Source organism: Xiphophorus maculatus, chromosome 11 (assembly GCF_002775205.1).
Source record: "Xiphophorus maculatus strain JP 163 A chromosome 11, X_maculatus-5.0-male, whole genome shotgun sequence".
Taxonomy (NCBI): Eukaryota; Metazoa; Chordata; class Actinopteri; order Cyprinodontiformes; family Poeciliidae; genus Xiphophorus; species Xiphophorus maculatus.
The window spans coordinates 30,357,137-30,365,021 of NC_036453.1; the positions used below are offsets into that span (position 1 = coordinate 30,357,137).

General features: G+C 37.2%; 1 long non-coding RNA gene across 1 annotated transcript in view; it reads right to left on the reverse strand.

Annotated features, from left to right (window-relative positions):
• The window catches only part of LOC111610153, a 29,383-nt gene extending 21,498 nt beyond the window's left edge, over positions 1-7,885 (reverse strand). The window contains exon 1 of the long non-coding RNA XR_002753527.1: positions 7,810-7,885. This is a non-coding gene — a long non-coding RNA (uncharacterized LOC111610153). The remainder of the gene's footprint in view (positions 1-7,809) is intronic.

Here is a 7,885-nt window from a genome sequence, read left to right on the forward strand (position 1 = left end):
AAGCTACATTTACATGTTGCTTGAATTAGATTTTAATGTATATAATTTGATCAGCAGGCAAGCAGACACTGTCTCAGTCAGTAGAGAAGGTTGAGTTCAATTCTAACCCTGGGTTGAGTTGCAGGGATAGAAAACTGGCTGACCAGGCTGTGAGAAGAAGTTAAACTTTTTTGCAGCGGATGCGTTGCTATCTGCTTCATCAGACCGTGAACTTCAGTTTTCACTGAAACACTTTGCAGCTGAGTGTACAGATACCAGGATGAAGATCAGTAACTCCAAATCTGAAATGTTTTAGAATTTTGTTTGCAATTTTTTCCCATGTAGTGGAATTCCAAAGAGATATTTAAAAGAAAAATAGAATAAGCTGTGTGTAAAATGCCACTTTTCAAAAAGGATGTCAGTGTATGTTCTGTGGCGAAGACTTATGAGGGGCTGAAACATTAATACATGAAGAGATTAAATAAATCATCCAGGATAAACATGACATAGTAGAAGAAAATTAAATTTTGCTGGAGAAAGCTGGAAGTTCTGTTTTTTATTCAGACGTAACCATCTGCCCTTTGCAGCAGTAATTTATTCAGTTTGTGTAAATCAATACCTACTACTGCAGAAGCAGGAAAAGGACAAGACATTTCAGATTTTATACAACCACAAATTGAAATAAATAAACCAGCAGGTGGCATTCTGTTATGTTTATGTCATTACAGTTTCTAAATTAACTGCCATGATCTTTAAATTTTAAAACTAAATGCTCTTGTGCACAAACCTATGTCTGTTTAAATTGTTTTTGTTCTGTGCAAACCCGATTGACCCGAGTTATCTGGAGTCCATCATTGCCCACCATCTCAGGGTCTGACCTCACCGATTCTCCGGAGATTGAGGTCTAGAGTTAAAGAACAAGATGTTTTCATCCAGCATTCCACGACTGAATGATTCAGAGCTTGATGTATTATGTCAAGCATTTCAAGCCAACGTATTGGATAATTAATAAATACTGTTGAGGTCTGAATGATTTATCTAGTTTTTTGTTTTGTTCTCCTTTTTCTATCTCAACCTTCCTGACTCCCTCCTTGCTGTTTTTTTTCTTAGTTTCCTCCTCATCTGGTGAGATACTCCCCATGTTAGGCCCATGAGTTCAACTTCCTCCTCTGTGCTGCTCTGCAGCTGATTTTTCACTGCAAGCCAGTACTAACTGTAGTTTGTTGACCTACCTTGGAGGCTTTGGACTCCAATTTACGTCCATGATAACTTATTAGTTTATCGTCATGTTGATCTTCGTTGCCTGCATTTCCCTCCGTGCAGATTGCACCCAGACTCTCGTCCACTATCCCAGAAGAACATCCTACTTAGTCAACAACATCCAGCAACTGAAAATCATGAGAGCGCAACTCAAAGATTGGGGCAGCGTAGAAGCATTGTTCAAACTTTAGATGCAAGAATATCCCAGGTACTCTCGACGTTTCCGTTTTCTCTTCCCTCTCGAGAGTTGCCGTGTCCTAACCATGAGTCTTTTTGGTGAGATAGTGGAAAATGTGTCTGCTACTTGGGTTAATGCGAGTTCAGTTAGATTATTTGAAACATCAATTAGCAGTGATTACCCTAAAAATGTAGACAAGTTAATCAGTTTATCGAATTGAATTCATAAATTAGGCAGAAAGAGAAGCAGTCAGATTTTTCATAGTTCATCCTCTCTTTCAGTCTTTTTGTGCTTCTCTCTTCCTCATGTTCACTCAGCTCTGCCAGAGAACTGCCAGAAACCTCTACAGATAGGTGCAACCAGATTTTCTCCATAAAGGCAACACCTGTTTAGTTCCAAGTGTCCTATTTATTGTGGTAATCCATAACCGGTCAACTCGAGTGACTCAGCCAGGACCTTAAAGTAGCCATTGTGTGCAGGACATCCTGCAAATCAAGCACCTGGAGCTCCAACATTCAAAATGGTCCCTGAACAATCAAACTCTGATTCTCTTTATACCCGTCTCAAAGTCTTGTGTTTCATCATTTGGGTCTGGTTTAGCTCTGCACTGACATGTGAAAGGAAAGCAGCTGAGCAAACCTCCAGACAGTTTAATCACAAAATCTTTTGCCTTGGCAGAAAAACAACTTGTGAAAGGAACTTCATTCTTGTCCACAATTAATTAAAAAAGGTTCTTCAAATTGGAGAATCTTTGTTTAAAACAAGGATCACTTATTTTCACCCTCAGCCTTTTTTGTGAAGGCAGATGATGAGCTTGAAGGAAAAAAAATATAGCATGCAGACACCAAAACTACAATTGTGTTAAAAAGTTAAGATCTAGTCCCCAGACTAGATCTTAAATCTAGTCTAAATGTCACATTAATTGTGACATTAATGTCATAAATGTCACATTAATTTGGGGCTTTTATAAATTTATTTGAACTGAATTGTTGTTCCAGTGTGAAATGATGTTACAAGTAGATAATGTTTAGATTTTTTTGTAAATGCTTTTTTTGTATATTATCAGGGGTGTCAAACTCCAGTCCTCAAGGGCCGGCGTCCTGCAACTTTCAGATGTGCCTCTGCTGCACCACCTGAATAGAATAATTAGGTCATTAGCAAGACTCTGGAGAACTGATCTACACAAGGAGGAGGTAATTAAGCCATTTCATTCCAGTGTTTTATACCTGTGGCACATCTAAAAACTGCAGGACAGCAGCCCTTGAGGACTGGAGTTTGACACCTGTGATTTAATTGGAACCCAAGTTTTCAAACTGAACACTCAGACTTTAATATTTACATACATTCACCCAAAAATCTCAAGGCCAAGGCTGAAATGGACACAGACTGGAGAACAACTTGTTGGAAGCAGAGATCAGTGAATGCACCATAAACAATTGTTGCCAAGTCATAACAGCAACTCTTTGGTGTGAAGCTGTTACTTTTTTAAGACTTTGGTGCAAAGTCTTAAAAAAGTCTTTGAAGATTTTTTTGATAACAAATTTTGCTGGATGAGAAATTGCCCCAAAAGTCATTGCGATAAATGATAATATTGTCTTGAGACCATTTTCAAGTACCGTAGTATAAGTAATGCAAGAACGCATTCTCAAAGATCAAACTCTAAATTCCGAGGAACATATAACACTGGAACTGGAAAACATTTAAAATAAGTAAACGGAATCAACAAATAAAATGAATTACAAAGTCTCTGAAAACAAATTGTCCTTCAAAAAAGGCCTAGTTGAGACCAATAGATCAGATTCAGTCTGACCTATTGGTCAAACAAAAGTAGAAAGAGAGAACAAAGGGAAAAACGATAAATTATGAAAATGGAAATTAATGAGCTCATTTTAATTTATCATGCAATTAATTGATTTATTGCTTATTGAGACAGGCCTAGTCAGGGGAAGCATAAAGATTTAAGAAGCTCCTGAAAAGGACTGTTTCCTACATGTTGCAGATGATAGTTATTGGTAACTTGTGTGGCACTCAACTGATTATATGCCCCATTTACACTGCGTAAACTGATGCAGGGTTTTTCAAAATGTCCTCCCTTCTCCAAACTAAATAGTTGGTTTAATATGAATCTTGACCGCTTCTCCTCCAAGACTGTCCCGCTTTCAGATGAGTTTGTGTGAGCTCTAACCAAATTCATGAATTTTTGTGTTCGAAACAGAACCTCAGTATCAGATTCATGGGAAATGGATACAATCTACTTTTCCAACTTCCGAGATAAATATAAAAAGAAATCAGGCAGTCGAACTGCTGCTTAAAACAAACAGTGTACACTTCAAACATAATGGCAACTCTGGTAAACTGTTGGCACACCAACTGTGGCAGACCGTCTCATCCAAAAATCGCCACATCCTCAGGCACTACGAAGATGTGGCATTGAAAAGATCAACATGGAAATTAAGAATTACGATTACTTCTTATACTCATCAGAAGTGAATTCAGGGAAGGAGAACTTCGATAGCTTTTACTCCTGGTTGAAAATCCCTCAAGTCAACTAAAATACAGCCAAAGAATTAGAAACCCAAATAACTACTACAGAACTTTTTTACTGCCCTTAAAGCAATACAATCTGGCAAATATCCGGGACCAGATGGCTTCTCGGTAGAGTTTTATAGGTGCTTTCAAAACAAACTCGCCCTAGTTCTTATTGAGATGTTCAATAAATCCTTTATGGTCTGTAAACTGCCACCATCATTAAACCAGGCATCGATCTCTCTTATTCTAAAAAAGATAAGGACCCGCTTAGCTGCTCATCTTACAGTCCCATTAGCCTAATAGATGTAGACTTTAAACTCTTGACCAAGATGCTTGTCCTTTGTCTGGAAATAATTAGGCAGAATTTCTACTGACCAAATGGGGTTAATTAAAAATAGATATTTGCTTTTTTAATTCAAGACAATTCTTTAACACCATTTACAATCTCCCAGTAACAATTTTACCTCAAGCAGTTACATCTTCGGACGCAGAGAACGTGTTCAACGCAGTCGAATGCCTTCTCTGCGTTATTTTATACTTTGGAGAAATTTGGCTTTTGGGATTATTTTAATTTCTTGAGTGAAGTTTTTATACCCATCACCCTCTGCCTCAGTAAGAATAACTAATAATCTTATTTTCCTTCTTATTGCTCCGCACCTCAAGGCTGCCCCCTAAGCCCCTCTTATTTGCTGCAGTGATTGAGCCTCTTTCCATTGCAATTTGCAGCTATTTGCAAATAAAGGACATTGCATGTTATGCACAAGAACTAAAAGTATTGTTATATGCAGATGATCTCATTTATTTATCATTGACTTCTCTATAACATTTCCTGGTGCACTTTCCATTTGTCAATCATTTAGATCCATATCTGGTTACAAATTAAATTTAGACAAAAGTGAGTTCCTTACTCTTACTAAGGAAACACACAAATATTTATTTTATACTCCATCATTTAAGGTTGTCCATCATGATCTAAAATATCTCAGGATTCAAGTCACTCCTAAATTAAAATATTACATCGCCAGTTGGTCCATTCTTAATTTGACATCAGCTACTTGGATTAATTGCATCAAGGTGAATATTTCTCTTATCGGTTTCAGTGTGTTTCCTGACACAAACCTTTTTCTGTAAGTTAGATAATATTGTGGATATTATTGAGACTCCAAAAATATGCAGTGGCCAAAGAACATAAGAGTTACGGGTCTATCCAATCAACCAATCTTAAAATAATTACATTTTGCCTACTGGCTGTCAATTTCCCTCACCCGTCTGGTTAACCATGGAACAAGCTTCCTGAACAAGTAAGCCAGACTCTCTTGCTTTTAGTTTATTCGCCCCTCAAGTCCTCTCTCAAAGATTATACTAAAATATGGGATTGTAAAGATGACAATAACATTTGAAATCAGTTTAGGTGTTTCTTTAGCTTTCAGGTATTGATAACTTTGCATCATTTGACTTTTGAGATGCCTACAGATATGTAGTTTTTTTGCAAATGCGGTTCTTCAGTTTCCTTCTTTGCCATCCAACGACTCCTTTTGAAGCCTGTACCTACTCCAAAGGGTTTGATGGTTTCATTTATTGATCAGATTCCTTCACTTCAATTGTCCTCTTTGCACTGCACTCATTTAAATCATTCGAGGAAGATCTGGATTTGAGTGAGGCCGATACCAGATGCAAACACTGCATTGTATGAGGCAACTCCTACTGCAACATTAGCCGTGTTTCCATTACACATATGTGTAAATCTCCGTCTATGTTCTGCTGATGTCGAAAAAAAATTTTCACAATTGTGGCGTTTCCATTAATAAACTAACCCCACAAGTTCTAACTGTAAATAGCTGACAGCAGCATTATTTTGATGGTATAGTCAATTGCAGCATTATTTTATACTTGATCGATTAATGTATTTTAGATTTGTGGTATTTTTTTATCCCCTTTTTTATCCCCCCCAAGTTTGGCTTCAATAAGGAGACTGATGGGAAAAAAAAAAAAAGCTAATGTTTATTTGACAGGAAACAATACCGTTGACTGTTAGTAAGAGTCAACTTGATTTATTCCCAAGAAGCAGGCTTCTGAAAGCAATTCAGATGAGCCATTGCTGTTTAACCACAAAGGGGCCCCTCCGGTAATCAAACACGGCAGGTTGGAGAAACAATTTATTAGTACTGCTTACATGTGAGGCTGTCCATGTTCAGGGCTTTCTGCATTTATCAATCCGTTTCCAAAATCTGAAATATATGACAAAGCGCCGTTAGGTGCTTTGTTTCCCAAAATAGCAGAATCTCTCGTTTGCTTCTTTTTTGTGGCAGGAAGCAACAGATTGTCCCTGGAAATCAGATGGGACTGTCATTTTTATGCACCACAGCAAGGAGCAGAGCTAGAAAAGAGATGATGAAATACTCTAGGTCTAAAACATGCCACTAATTGATGCATGTTTACATAGACAAAAGGTTTTCTTTGCCCTTTTCCTTGTTACATCAGTGGTTGTAAGAAAGCATCAGAAAACTCCCTCAGCACCTTACTGAAAAGTTAGGTGGATCATGTAAAACCAATTCTGAATACACCATGAATACTACTAACTATAATTGCTTTTTTCCTTACAGGTTATCTGTTTTGTCATTAAAACGATGCATCCGATTTTTAATACGGTTAGAGCTCTGCATTATTAGCATTTTCCTTAAGTCACCCATTTTCTGTTTCCATCAACAACTCTTGACCTTCTTCCTTAAAGCCTTTTTACAGCCTTCTTTCCCCTGCCATTTCAGTTGTGGGTGTTTACGGTGCTTTTCAAGCGTCATTGAGCAAAATACTCCATCTCAGAGAATGCAACACGCGCCGCAGCAAAGAATGAAAATAATCAGTACGAGCAAATTTGTCACAGTTCTAATTTAGACTCTCACCACATCCAAAAAAAAAAAAAAAGCACCACAGATATGAAGATCAAATTCAAGATATTTATCAGGTTTTTCAGGATGATGCTGCAGGACAGTTGTGCAGTTTGGAGTTTTTATTTTAAGCAATAGGGTCTCTTGCAGACAAACTCTGCCTAAAAGCAAACTAAATATGAGCAAAACAAAATTTTTAAAAGTGTAGCTGGTTCCAGTTTAGGCTTATACCAAGGTTCTTTTTGCCTGTTTGTGAATATGACAACCAAACACACAGAATTATATTTAAATAAAAAGTTTAGAAATGCATAACTAACTTTGTTCAGCTTTAACCCTATTTTTCACCCTAAGGGAATGTTACATTTATTAACAAGTAATAGGTTAGGCTAAGCATCCATTCAGCAGCTGTGCCCCACAGTCATAAAACTTAGATGAAAATTAAATGGCTCAATGGGATCTGCCTGACAAAAAAAAATGAGTATCTCTGTGCATGCTTCGAGAGCCATGAATTATTCGTCTGATACACTTCAAAGCCTTCAGCAGTATAAAGGGATCTGTGATTTTTTTTTTTAATTTATGTTCCCATTGTTCAATGTAGTTCAAAGTATCTCGTAAAATATCTTTGTTGCAGTTTCAGCACTTAATGAATTTTTGATGCAACTTTCTTCTCAGAAACCTCTCAAACTGAGCCAAGCAAGATCATCTACAGGCTTGTCACAAATGGTTCATTTTCTTCCAAAAGAAGACAAATCCTCATTAGATTATATTCACCATGTTGCATAAACATGTATTCTCTATTTGCATGTATGGCTGTAATTATGTACTCTGTGTACTTGTACCTTGGTGAATGCAATTTCAGTTTTGTTCAAATATTGTACCTAAGCACCAGGTGTTCCTGAGTAAAAAATATCTATTAAAATCTTGCCTAGATAAAACTAAAAGTGTTGTGGAAGTAAGTGGACAGTCAAAAATAATTACCTTTAGCTGGTAGCTCTTTCGCTGGTTTGGATGAATGCTCGGACTCACTGTGAAGCAGGACAATAAAATCTCTACA